The 14,819-nt window shown below is 41.3% G+C and overlaps 1 protein-coding gene across 7 annotated transcripts in view; it reads right to left on the bottom strand.

The window, feature by feature from the left end:
* The window catches only part of AGPAT3 (1-acylglycerol-3-phosphate O-acyltransferase 3), a 100,827-nt gene that overhangs the window by 48,109 nt on the left and 37,899 nt on the right, over positions 1 to 14,819 (bottom strand). For 2 of the 7 annotated variants that reach the window (XM_054181716.1, XM_054181627.1), the window contains one exon: positions 9,571 to 9,688. The exons of the other annotated variants lie outside the window; for them this stretch is intronic. The gene's annotated coding sequence lies outside the window, so the exon portion shown is untranslated. The remainder of the gene's footprint in view (positions 1 to 9,570; positions 9,689 to 14,819) is intronic. 7 annotated transcript variants of the gene reach the window in all.

Genomic DNA, 14,819 nt, shown 5'->3' on the forward strand with positions numbered 1-14,819 from the left:
ATTTTAGGAGATTTCAGTAAAGTGTAAAGAGTGTACAAACACACTTAAGATACAATAAATAGAAAGGTTTTACAATCAAAGAAACAGACAATACTTGGAACTATTTGGCCAAAAAGGAAAAAAGGAGGCTGTGAATTTAAAAATCATAGCCAAATAGGAGATTTTATCTGGTATGAAGTTCATCAGAGCTGGGTGGAAAAAGAATAGAGGAAGCTGCCTCTGAGTTTAAAAGCACACACAAAATAAATACGACATACTCCAGTATGGGGTGAATAGGGCCCAGGGGAAACCAACTTCTCAACCAGGACACAAGCATCACAGTACTGATGAATTAAAGGAAAAATCTGGGTGCTCTCTATGCACCAAGTCAATAGGTCCTCCTGCCCTCATATCCTGCACAAAGTCCAGGTTTATTGTAAAACCTTTTCCTATAGTTCAACCTCATTTCTCAAGTGACTACACAGATAAAAGTCTTACTACCATCTACATCTTTGTTAGAGAAGGAGATAGCTTGTAACTAAATTCCTTGCTTGGGAATAAACAGTTTCTGTGGGGTCAAAAGGAATTTTTACTGATTGTGTTCCCCAATCCCATTTTGAGACTGCTCATGCTGTTTCTGTTCTCAATTACAGAAATAAAGTTTATGAAATTATATTAAAATAAACCCCAAAACCCAAGAGACAAACATGCATCTAGTTCAAAGCTGACAGGACGGTTCCAGACGTGCAAAGTCTGTAAACCTGTAAAAGGGCACTTGCAATGTTTTTGTAGGTGAAGTTCAATCACTAGCTTCCAGGTCTGCTGATCAATGCATTTCCAGTGCAGAATATATATTTATTACAGAAAATGCACAGAAAGGAATATGGCTGGGCACAGGACAGCCTCAGGATTTTGTAAATAAAAACAAAAACCAAAGTAGTAATTATCAAGAGGCCTCATTTGGAAAAAAAAATAAAAAAATTAGGATATTGCAATAATTGCCTACATTTGGAGCAAGGCTTACTTGGTATTTCTATTATAAAAGCAATTCTAAAACTATAGTGCTGGTATTCAAACACTGATTCCATAATACCAGCCCTTACATAACAAACAGAAAAGGAGTTATCTAACAGAAGCCCTATTAGCACAAAATTATTGAGTAATAGGCCTCTTGTATTGTATAAAATAGATCAATGTTATGTAATTATACAATGTTGCCAATCTTAGTCTCTGATGATTAAGAAAAACCTCAGTAGTGTCTACTCATCTCTAAGACTACACAAAACACTTCGCTCCAAGTGGCTGAATTTTCAAGGGAAGTGGGAATTCATCCTTTGTATTCACATAAAAATAAACTACGAAAGAAATTTCAGGAGTGTAAGCGCATCTACGCACCAACCTGTGAAACCCAGGAACCCGTCTCCTTCTAGATGCATTGTGTGAATCTGGAAAATGCTTTGTGGCACAGTTTCCTTACTTGTTAAATCCGGAATGCAAAATAAAGGATAAACAAGAAAGACTCATCTGTGATCATCTGAGATAAGTGTTATAAGAAGACCGATATACTTTGCTTTCTGTATGGAAAATTATGCAAAAAAAAAAATCCACCCTCAAACATCAGAAACAAAGAGAGCCAACAGGAGATATCTGTCAACATGCAAACGTGCTGTGGCTGAACAAGGAGAAGCTTCTGGCTGCTGCTAAATGAAGTCTCAGCAAACACCGTACGCATACCTACAAGCCCCTACCCAAGTTCAAAGCTTTTCTCTGACGTACTGCATGCTAATTGGGAAGAAAATGAAAGTCTGTCTTTTGAGAACTGCTGAGCTGCTTTATGTTTTCGGTATAAAACGCTACCTTCTGCAAAGGAGGAGCAATATGATTTATTCTGTGATTGCATCCACGGTAACGTGTGATCAGTGGTGCAAGTGAAGCGTGAGGAGCAGGCAGGGTCTGGGGGCTGTCTGGTAGCAAACCCCCCACCTCCCTCCTCCCAGGAGCAGGCCAGGAGACACAAGACTCGGCACATCAGCTTCGCTTGCTTACGCCTCATGCTTCTGCTCCAGCGTTTGCTACCACAATCTGAACTGCCAGGATGGAAAAGCTTAAATAAATATAATTATTTATTATTATTAAATAAATCAGTAAATGAATAACACATAAAGCGAAGGCCCCAGGTGACACCTGAGCTATCCACACGCTGTAAGAATCACAGCTGCAAAACCAAGGACAGACAGCGGCAAAAGTTTTCCCCTGCAAGTGCTCTGCTATACTAAATCCAGAAATTCCCCAGAAGAGCATTCACATTATTTCACCCTACAAACGTACCTCAAAACTGCAAACTGCTCACAGCTTACCACCGAGGGAGAAAGGCTGCTCTAAAAGATAGCTGAGAATCAGAATATATGCCACTCAATTGTAACTTTATGGTCCCCAGCCTTCTTGACGGATCTGTGACAAGTGAGAAAGACCAACCAGCCTACTGTCACCAGACTGACATTTGTCACATGGATACCTCCTCTAGACAGCTCTTTATAGGAAGTCTGTGCTTCCACCAGCAAATCTTGCAGGGTTTGACCTGGGAGGGAGGTGGAGGCCGTGTGGAGGGGGAGGGAAGATGAAAGCCACTGTTCTGAAGTATCTGGGTTTGGAAGATCTCTGTCATCAAGGGGACAGAGAGAGAGAAGTAAAAATACTAAATTCCAAAGTGGTAGGTGTTCTGCTGGGTGACTGACACTCACCGAGGCAGCTTAAGACAAAACCCCACTGTTTTGCAGTCAGAAAGGAGTAATAGGTGAAAGATGTGGCTTGGAAAACCAACAGGTACACAACCCAGACAGATCCTCAGTCAGTTCACATGAGCCGAACTGTCAGCCTGAATTGCACCAGGGAGCTTGATCCTGCGGAGGAAGGAGGTGGTGGATGTTCAGTGCAACGCTGCTTCATACAGTGCTGTGTGCAGCCTCCTGTTCACCACCCAGAAGGTAAGAAAGCAAAAAAGGCAGAGCAGTACAGCAGGGCAGGGGCCCACATCACCCCCTTCTTCCTTGTATGGGATCCAACTTTTATCCTCTTTCCTGCCACCTCAGCTGCCGTCAGCAGCGTGTTCCTACCCAAACACAATGGCTATACTTCTTTTGGGTTATTTCACTGACAAATATTTCGCAAGGCTGTTATCAGTCTGAATTCGTAATTATCCTTGTGGTCAGATCTCTTTTTGCATATACACAAAAGCAAGGACTTTTCTAAAAAGACAGGGCAGACTGCTATCAAGCAGACTGATAGCAAAAACAAATACCTGCTGGACAAAGTTTTTTGTTCTGTGTTTTCAGACAAGATTATACCAGCTCCTTCTGGCCTGAATACCAATACTGGCAGCAACCACACAGCACACAATCTTTTCAGTGTAAATGGAAAAAAACCCTCCACTCTGAACAAGAAGGAAAAAAAATCCCAAACAAACCACCATAAAATGAAAAAGCCCTTCTCTACTACACAAATTTGAAGATCCCATTTTGAACACAAAGCTGAACTCCATGCGCATGAATATGTGCTTGGGCACATAGTGAAATCTTTGTAAATTACAACCAGAACACTTTATAAATACAGTATCCCAGTCATTCAAAAAATTAACTTGGAAGTGGGAAGCCTGTGTGCTGTTACAGTTGAGGCTCTTGTTGGCCGTTCATCCGTGAAACTGAAGGGCAGCCGCTCTACAAACAGCCCATCTATTTTAAAATCCATGTGAGAGAAAGACCTGGAAAGAAAGATCTAGCACTCTCCCCAGTTCTTGAGATCTTCCATCTCCTCGTAGCTTGGCATCCTATTGCTAAATAAGCCTCTTGAGTATATATAGTTAATTCAAACCATTTTGAGTTCTGCACAGCAGGGGACCCTTGTGTGGTAACATGCAGTCTTTGAAAGATGCTGCCAACAAAGATCAGAAATCCAGGACTGGCTAGCGTTGTTGCGATTCAGTTTCACTTGTTCAGCTTCTTCTGAACAGTAACCTTTTAACACAACGTTTGAGAGGGAGGTGACCTAAATATCCTTAGAGTGAAGGCTGTAGGGATCCTGGAAATGACCGGCCCATTAGAAACGCATGCCTGCCTTGCGCCAGCAAAATTCAGACAGCTACTTTGTATGAGTGCTGCTCCACAACTGACAGCAAAAGCACGGGAGTTTTCAGAGGCTCTCTGCTCTTTTTATCATGGTCTCATGTAAACTGGCTCTGACTGGACCTAGACAAAAGAACATTAAAATAATTCTGACCCTGTGAGCACCTTCTCAGTCCTACAGGTGCCACAGTACTGATACTAATCTGACTGTGGGATACTTCTCAGTGACTTAACTCGAGCCAGGTGGGCATCTGCCTGCATGGAAATTTCTACATCTCTGTACATCCCACTGCATCATTTCCAGTTCCGTCAGAGATGCACAAGATCACTGAAGCAGAGGTTGTTTTCTGTTACCTGGCACAGTTACAAAGCTGTGAAAGAAATGTGAAATTATAGTATAAAAGTGGGGACCCATTTCTCTTGGAGCTTGCAGCGTTTCAGAATAGTTGGACTGCCAAGTCAAAAACTGCTCCCCATCATTTGAAAAGTTAGAAGCCAATTAGTAAAGAGAGGTGTTGCAAAGATTGTTGCAAAGCCCCATATCCAAAAGAGCCTGTGTGCCATATCTGAATTCTGGATGTCACCGCTGCTAGCTTGGCACTGCTCTTCAAAAGCTCCTCAGCCAGGCAGAGCAATGGTTTGAGAAGCAGTATTTGTGCTCTTATGATTCATTTTTATCTGCCAGAATAACCCTTAGCTCATCTACAATTATATGCCAAAAAAATAAGATATTCAAGGATATTAAAGACTGTCTGCAGTTCAATGCAATGTGTTAATATAGACCACATTTATAGACAATGAGTCTAGCAAACCAGGCTAGCTTCGTTTAAAATAAACAAACAAGCAGACTGGTCTAATTACCAGAACTAATCTAAAAGATTCAATATTTCTCCAATCAAGACACATAACAAGAATCTTCACGGTATTTACTCAGCAATGTATAATTGCTTCTTGAGTCTGTAGTCAGTGCTGTTCACTTTTAAGCCCATTAAACATGAATTACTTCTTTTGATTCATTCTATTTAAATTTCTTTTACCTTAACTATAGTAAGCCAGATTTTGGAAATACCTATAATAATTGAAACCTCACTGCATTAATAAGAAGTATTTTTCTGTAACTAAGTTCATTACTTCCAGGCGACCGGGAGCTTACCCATTACTCCCAAGCATGGCTAAATGCTTACTCTTAACTCATGCTTAAGGTCAGCACGTCTTGAGGTTTGCTTGTATAACTGCTTTTACAGTTATTACTCATCCCAGGTCTGTACCAACAAGATATATCTTAAGCTAAAATGTTTGGTTTTTAAAAAAAATTTTGTTTAGAACTTTTTAGCCAATAGATAATTTCTGTAGACTCGCTTAGGGAACAGTTAACCTAGCAAAGCTGAGAAATTGGTAGTGGTAGGCACAGAGGGACAAAGAGCCTTAACACAGTAACACCTGCAACTGGGCTGTAAGTTTATGTTACAAATATCCCAGCACTACACTGGCCCATGTTTATGAACGGTGAAGATGTTTTCCTTCTGGTGCGCACTATAACAAGTGGCATCGCTATACCGTCAGTACAGGAAAAAGAACTACACGAGGAGACGCTTAGGGCTTTTGCTCCCATCTTGCAATACAGATCTGAAGTACCCAGATGATTTCTGACTGAACCAAGCAAAAGCTCACAAATCCAGGGCAAGGTGAATCTGCCCTGACAGTCATGCAGAAGGGACCTGCAAAACAAGCTGCTGCAGCCAGGCCCTGTGGTGTGGGATGAGCAGCCCACACTCATAGCCGGCTGCTGTTCACCCGTCTGGCTCCGACACACATACCTGTTTTCCACCACAGTACGGCACCAGCAGTTGCCACAACAGTCCAGCAGCTGCATCACCTGCTCACACCGAACTGAGCTTCCTTCTCGCTGTTGTTCTCCTTACATAATGGCAGAAGCGAGGCTTGTTCTGGTTTTAGAGGGGTGTCCTTTGTTTGCCAGCTGTTTTAAACCACAAATGTATTTGGTTGTGTGATCTCCTCGGTCTCAGGTCAAGCCACTCATGTGCATCAGGCTACTTGTCCCATTAAACTTGAATACCACAATAGGTTGATGGTTGGACTCAACCATCTGAAAGGCCCCGTCCAACCTAGACAATTCTATGATTCTAAGTTGGAAAGGGAGGCTCTCTTAAGGAGACACAGGTGCAGAGATTGGGCAAATGAACCCTTGATAGAAAACTAGTCTTGCTAGTAAGGCATAATACTACCCCGAATCACATGCTGTGACAGCATTCGTATTCCCATCTGTACTTTGTGCTGCTTTAGAAAATACTGTCAAAGGTCCTGGAATGTGTGGCCTTCACAATTTAAAAAGCATGTGAAAACAATTGCTCCCATGGCAACACTGACATTTTCAAAACAATTATAAAGGAGTTAAGAGTAAATGCCATTATAGCTTCTTATAAAGCGCTTTCAGTTTGGATTTTTTTTTTTTCTTCTCAAAATAAACATCCCTAGGAGATCCAGTTTATAGGTCCTTGGTCCTTGATTTGTACTGGCTGATCCCCCCGGCTACAAGTGGTCCCTGTGCCGGGACACAGTGACCACCTTGGCTGGACTGAACAACGCTGGGTCCCAGGCACGAGCGTAGCCTGCATCCTACGACAAGGCTGCTCTTTCCCTAAGCTTTCTGGGGCACGTTCAAGTGTTTTCAATGTTTTCAAAGATCGAGAGGACCAAGCGCTTCACGGAACACCGATGTCATGCTTGCTTCTTCCAAATAAAAATAACAAGGAGAGCTGATCTCCTGGTGCCTGCCTCTTACACACAGCTGAATAGTTAGAGGAGATATACTAAAGTAAGTCAAGGACATGGAAACAATATTTGCCCCGTCCTGAAGAAGTTCAGAACCACGCTTTCCACCTTGCAGGAGACTGCTCCATCCTATAACGCACCTAACACACCCAGACGTTCTCGAGTGTTTCTAGACTACCAAGAAAAACTAGTCCTTTCTCATTTTCATAGTGTCACGACTCAGTGCGCTATCTATTAAAAACTGATAGGAGAGAACATTACTTCTGCATGTTGTGCAAAATTGACTCTTACCTTAAAAACCACACTGCACCAGACTAATGGTGAGCATCATACCTCGGGTAGCAGCTTTTCAGAACACCAGTGTGCCAGCGAAGAGGCCTCTGCCTTACAGGCTTTGAAATAGCCTATTACCACAGCCTCCACATTGGTAAATTAAATATGAAAGCACAGAATGTAACTGTTTTTCCCCATGTACTGTACACTTCTCCTTGCATGAACTATAGAAAAATCTTGAAATTGTGATTGCCATGACTGCTTTTGTGAGCTGCTTTTTGGTCTAGCCTGCTGGATCTTTATGTCCACAGGTGCTTTGCAAAGATTTTTTTTTTTTTTTATTCCCCTCTCGGTGGCCCCCAACTAAGTTTATATGAAAATTGAAAATACCAGCAATTGTTACAAATTTTAATACTGGCAAGTCTGAAAAAGAGAAATCCCCTTGTGAAGACACACAATAAGGACAATAGCAACAGATGATACCTATAGGGCCTCTGCCCACGCATAAACCCCAACAGGAGGGGACAGCTGCTATGGCAAATGCTATCATCATTTGGCCTTCCCATAATTCAGTCCCTCATCTCCTTTCCTTGACTGTGCGCCTGTTAGTACCAGTTGTGCTTTGGTTCATGAAATGGAGATTTGTTCCACAGAAGAAGCATCCACTGAGACGCTGAAAAGCTCTCAGTACTATTTCTCTAATCCATATTAATATCCGTTGACCCGCTCAGGATTTATCTTAACAATCAAGAGGGTGAAGGCTGAAGGAATTATTCATGGAATTATTCAACCCATGCAGCTTCCAGCACGGCCATCCACTTCATTCAGAGTATTTCATTTCCAGATTATTTCTCCTTGCAGGTTCTAGCGACATGAGATAAGACACCCAGGCACACGCTACAGGAGGGGGCACATGCACTAGGCTTGGCAGCCTGCAGGGCTGGGTACGAGAAGCCCAAGTTCCCTTTTCTCCAAACAGAAGCAGAGCTTGAAAATTCAAGAGCTGTGCACAATTCAAAAAATCCTGCCCCCCAAGCATATTTTAGCTTGTCAGTAACACACATTGATGGCCTTTTCAGGCCTCACACACAAAGAAGAAAACCAAAAATTGCAGCCATGTAAGCTGAAAAATATGCTACAAAACAGCAAACGCATAAAAACGGACTTCAGTGTATTTCTGGGGCATTGCTCTAACACCAATGGCAGTGAGCCCAGGGAAAAGCATTTTGCAGAACCGGTTTTGAAGTAGCTGGTCACCACGACACTGTAACAACGCTACTTTCATGAATCAACCTGTTGGATTTCCCTCCACCCACCAAAGATGCAGATGGTCAGTATTAACCAGATTCACCTGCAATAACTGATTTTTGGGGGTAAAATTTTGATCCAAGAATATTTGGGGCTCGCAGAGAGTGGGTATTTGCTCCCCTAATATGACCTGGGATAAATGCTTTAGCTTCCTCTATAGCAGGAAAATGTACATCTTCAGAAGGTATGTAACTTTGCGTGGGGTCAGAATACATGCCCTGAACGCAGACTGTGGCTGATCCATTACGTACTGCCCTGTGAATCAGAACTTTGAGAAATATCTTACAGAAATCAAAGTTTTTTGGGACACTACTTGTCCTATAATAGACCTTGAAAGGTTACAGAATACGAAAGGAACACTCTGGGTCTTTGCAAAATCACCAACATTAAATTACTTTCCTATAAAAAAAAAGCTACTAATAGCCCATGAAGGGGCAGGATATCAGAGATCATCATTAAAATGTCAACATCTGACACTAACCACTCCGGGGTTTTAAGATGCTGTCCTGGAAAAACCTTTCCTACTGCTGTTGTGTCAGTGGGGTCTCATCAGCTTTCCACTTTTACTGTCACTGTTTGCAGGAGAGACTACAAAAAAAAGGCAAGAAGGAAGTTTGCTGCTATAACTTAACATTTCTATATCTGGTTACTGGACAACGTTTAAAGATGTTTGGATTAAAGGAAGCCAAAGATGACCCCAGAGTCAGCATTCAAGAGATTTTTAAGAACTCTGCAAAGGAGGTCCTTAAAGCATTGTAAGGACACAGTTCCCCTTCTACATTTAAGGGGGGAGGCAACAGTTAAGTATTTCTAGAGTCCTCTGGAGGTTTATTTGTGGTTAAGTCTTTGCTGCAATGATTAGCAACAGATAGAGCATATGCGAGAGAGCAGAAGCAAACACTACAGAAGCAACAGGCCGAAGCGTTAGTTCTGTCCCTAAATTAAAATTCTCAGAGTGGGAGACTTCTGACGCCTCTCCCAGCAATTCATACAGCTCTATGAAAAGAACAGGATTTGTACCCCCATTTTTTTCTAAAAGCATCTTATTGCTACAGACAAAACGGAAATACAGAAATGTGGGGGAAGATTTCTTTCTTACCACCACTGGGGACCACTTCTGGCACCTGGCAACACTCAGAACAACAGGAGAATCCCCATCTCCTCCCTCCAGGGAAGTACCACTGTTTATGTTTCAAGAGATTTGCTTTCTCATTTGCCTATAAGCAAAAAAGACATTCTTCAATGAATGAAGGTAAAAATATTTTGTTTAGAAGCAAAATACAATGCAAACAACATGCAGCTGCCAACCCAGGCCACAAATACTTTAACTCAAAGTCTTCTTATTAAAATTACCCATCTTTCTCTTTTCTTTGGGGAAAAAACCCCTACTTAATCCTTCTTCCCATGTACTAATACTACGCTCCGCTCCACAAATACAACTACTATTGCTTTCAGATGGTCTAACTGGAACATATCTATAAATTGAAAGCAAGTGTTCTCAACTTATATTTAGTAGTGAAATTGCAGCTTCTATTCAGAACAGAGAAAGGGCTTGCATACTCAAGGACCAGCCTAGTTTTCCTAGCTTCACTAATCAGCATAGCAAAAGGTATTTCTTTTACCTACAAACCTTGTCTTGATAGAAGTCATTGAAAATGAAGCAGAAGCAATTATGCACTCTCAAAACACACACTTAATCCCTATATTTTATTAAGAGCAGTTTTTATGATCCTGAAGCAATTAAGTTAATCATTATTTAATTTTAGATTACTGAACTGGAGATTTACTTCAGACACAAGCTCACTTTCCACATAATTTAGTCACAGTAATTAGAGATGTACTTTACCCAGAGGTGGCTTGTTTAAAGTGTGTTATCTAATTTCACAAGCCTTATGCCATGGAAGTTTCATGCAGAAATCTACAACCCAAACTTCAAAAAAAGAAAACTCCCAAAGAAACTAAGATTTACCAGACTGCAAAGCTTTTTTTTTTTTCCTTTAAAATAAAAAAACTGAAGAAAACAATATTCTTCAAACACCTGCCCAAGAAGTCAGATGTATCTCAATAGCTAATATAAAACATTTCTTTAACCTACCACTACCTTTAGTAAAGTTTAAAGCCGTAAGAACAAAAATAGGCTCTTCTCACACAAATCGCCTCATTTAACTTATTTTAACCAGGATGTAAGGTCTACAGGAAAATGTATGTGCCTATTAGATGCCCAGCAGGTATCTGCCACGGGATGTAGCCAGTACTGAATTGTTCAGACACTTAACAAAGACTTCTGCGATGGTGTTACCAGAGGAACAGAAAGACAGACCAGGCACGTAGGTTCATACCGTAAATACACATTTACCCTGGATATCATACCATTTGAAAACTGCTCAATTCCAACGTACTTCAGACAAATTTGTGTAACCGTGTTGCTGAAACCAAACCATACCAGGAAAACACCAGTTAGCCATTCAGCTAGCTACTACCCATCTAGCTCAGCTTTACGTCTGTATGCATCACTAGCTGCCGGTCTGTCTGGGCTGGCACATTGCTCAAGGCCAGTTTTATGTCAAAACACATTTGCTGTTTTTTGGAACAAAGAGTATCATCTTCCACCGCTGCCATTAGAGAAAAGAAAACAGATGACCAGGCAAGCATTTTAAAAATGTACACCACTTTTTGCAACTCTTTGTCTTCAAAATTGTCCAACAAACACAACACACGCAATTGTTCAACACAATTAAAAGTCAACTACATTCAAACCAATAGAGAACTACCTCTATAAATGTGGAAGATGTAGACTCATTTCACTTTAGTGTCAGTACTTGCATGATCCGCTTTGACTTGCCGCATAGAAGAAAGGCTACAGAACTCATCAAAAGCACGTAAGATTTCAGCAAAGACTGACAAAGAGGAATAAGGATGTGAAGCTACAAAGAGATGAGGACACAACGGGTTTGCTATAGGGAGTTTACTCAAAAATAAATGTAAGTAAATCTCAGCTATCTGGATTTTCAACAAACATTACTTAATACTTTTCCATGTGGTATCACATTAAACATGAAAAGTTGGAGACCAGTAGAGAAACTGTGACAGCAGTAAAGATCCTGCCCAGAAGAGATGATGACAGACAGCACAGGAAGAAAAAGCTGCGGACACCTCGGAAGTTACTAATGAAAACACTATGCAAAACCCAACAATCAGTCTTCTGCTTCATTTTTAACTGATTAATGGCTGGCTTGCATAAAAAAAAAAAGTAATTATGGCAGCTGATGACAAAGTTGGGAAGCAATTTGAACATGAAAGTGTATTGAGTTGTTATACAACAGGCACCATCACCTTAAAGACAGGAGCTGTAAGACTGGGATGAAAGTCACTAATATACAATGCACAATCACATATATAAAATAAACAAACTGGTAGACACTGGAGGATGATCAGTGCCTGGAGCAGAAGAGCCTGGAGGCGCTCGCCCATCCTAGCACAAAATGGCTGTGAGTCACCGCTGAGATACGGCTGTGAAAAACGCACATGCAACCCCAGGATATATCCAGAGCAACATTTCCAACGGAGATAGGAAGTACAGGGAAGTACATAAGTGGCACTGCTAAAATCCCATCTGGAACACCTCACAAGAGAGGCTACCCCTGTTCAAAAAGGAGGCACAAGAAACATGGGAGGCTGAAGGAGGATTTCCAGCACTGACAGCGAGCACGGAGACCGGCACAGCAGAGGGATCCAGGGGCATTTACGGGGGATGGCATTCCTCCCTGTAAGACAGTAAAGATAACCACTAGGAAGGGAAATAAGCCATTTGAGCCAAAAAAGGCTGCTGATACCAGAATAAACAGGTATCAACTGGTCAGAAGTAGGTTTAGCCTGGAGCCTATCAGAAAACAGCAAAACTCCGGCAGAAACTTTTGGTGACAATAAACCTACGTGCTTAAGGAGGACCTTGTTATGAGGAGGACATTATGACACACTACCTGCTTTCTGCAACTCCAACCATTTTTGTAGCTGTCCCATCTAAACATTCATTGAAGGGCCCTATAAAACTACCGCCAAAAGCAGCTGCTTCAGTTCTCAGTGCTAGTAGAGGAAGGTCGTACGTGGTGTGTGAGCTACAGGGGGGAATAAAATAAAAAGCTGATTTATAGGGGAAACCGTAAATAGTTATGGTTATCTTCCTGCATACCTAAAAGGCAAAGAAATGTCCCCTAATTTAAAATAATAATGTTAGCCTTTTTGTTTACATTAAAATTCTTACACGCAACTATGGCAATAAAAAGCGTGCATTAAAAAAGCTCGGCGAGCCATGAACAGTATCTCATCCAACTTCCCAATATCCTACAAGAAAGAGATCTGTAGAACCAACGCAGCAGAGCGTGCCACAGTTCAACAAATTGCATCGCTCAAGCCAAGCTGCTCCTGGGAACAAGCACGTTCTCTCCTCTTGAAGCAATTCTTGAACACTGCCTTCATGGCCTATCAAAGGGATCTTTGCCTTTTCACCGCCTGTGTATAGTCTCTCTCACGTGGACATTTTTACTGTAACTGATAAAACAGAGGCCAAAGTTCCCAGAATGAAACACTGAAACTGGTAGGAGAATAATTCCTGGTTCAATATTGAGGCGAAGCAGTGTTATGCAAGACAACAGGATTTGAAAGTAAGTTTTGGTCTGATGCTGTTTATTGTACTGGTGCCTGCATAAGAGGTACTTGAGCCCTAAAGAGAAAGAGAGAAGCTCTTCCTATTTAGGATCCTCATCTTCCCCACTTTAAAAAATAAAACAAAAAAAAAACAGAAACTGCAAGTTGTATCAAATTGCTTTTCTGATGTCTTCTAAGATTGAACTAACATATTTAGGCAGTACATTGAGGATAAGAGTCACATTTAAGTACACTCATATTTTTTCCATTTCAAAAAAAGTTCCCCAATTAAATATAAATGCACATGCACGCACTTCAACACTTATGCAATTTCTCTCTTGCATGGTACCTTGCATTGAATTCAATATGATAACCTCTAAAACCATGTTTCCATTAGTTACTTTGATACTACAGCTTTGAAAATATTCTCAGTGCTCTAACATTTAGGACATACAAGACTCAAAAGTGAACACATACAACTCTGTCTTCAGCATCATCTCACAAGGGGAACATTTCATTCCTTTTTCTCTTTTTTATTTCTCCTCTTTTTTTTTTCTTTAATAATTAAAACTACTGAAACCATTTCGTGGTCAGTTCTCTTCCTCACCGTAGGAAGTATCAATATCTTTGAATCTTCTGATTATTTGCTTGACCCACAGCTCGGTCCATTCCCTAAAGACCATCTTCCGTATCACATACAATAACATCCCAATGTTGATGGAGGAATGGCAGTCAGGAGGGAGGCCAGGGCGGAAACTTGATAATGTGTTTTTAAGCACAAGTTAACTTTCCTCCTAGATGGTAAAACTGGTTTCATGGCAAATCTCTCTCCATGTCGTATGGAATCATACAGATGATATTAATAGAATGGCTTCAGGAAATTATTTTCTGCCACCATTCTACTACTGCGACCATCGTCTCTTAGAAAGAGAGTGCCCCTAAAAATTAAATGTTTCCCAAATGATAATTGGAAATGATTGACTCTGAAAATGCTTTCAGAAAAAAGAAGTCTTTGCTCATAGTAAGAAAAACTAGGAGAGCGTCAATAAATTATGACGGGTTTACAACAATCAGAAGTTTGCCCCCCGCCCCAAGCATAACTGAACTGTGAACCTTCTTGCCATGGCTGTTAAGATGTGGCGTAAGTAGATTGAAAAGAGAAGAACTGGAATTATTAATGAAATGGAAATTAGGAGTATATGACAGAGCAAATACCAGTCATGTGTTGACTGTAAATCCTTTTGTAAGGCATCCACTATAAGCCAGACTACTGACCAGATGGACCAATGACAGACAGACTCTCTCCCTTTTCAAGATGGAAATTAGACTTCTGCAGCAAACAAAACATTTAATTTTCCATTGTGACTTGAAACCAAATTCTTCAGACCCCCCCCCTTCTCTCCATAAGAGGGGGAACAGATAAGGAAGAATGAAGTGGATGAATTTATCTGCGGCCTCATAACTCTGCACAGTTCTCTGTTCACTTGTTGAGAGAGAACTTAACCACCAGCAGAAGACCAGTTACATTTAACCCTGTCCATAGCCTTCTGTGGAGCCAGGGCTCTGATACATAAAACATTCTCCGGCAGGTTCAGCTGTGGCAGCCTAAAACATTACTGCCCCCTCTTGTCCATCCCAGCCTTCTGCTAGGGATCACTGCTTCATAGCTGGAACACCTTCATAGCCTGCACCTTCACAACTCAA

Source organism: Rissa tridactyla, chromosome 1, assembly GCF_028500815.1.
Source record: "Rissa tridactyla isolate bRisTri1 chromosome 1, bRisTri1.patW.cur.20221130, whole genome shotgun sequence".
Taxonomy (NCBI): Eukaryota; Metazoa; Chordata; class Aves; order Charadriiformes; family Laridae; genus Rissa; species Rissa tridactyla.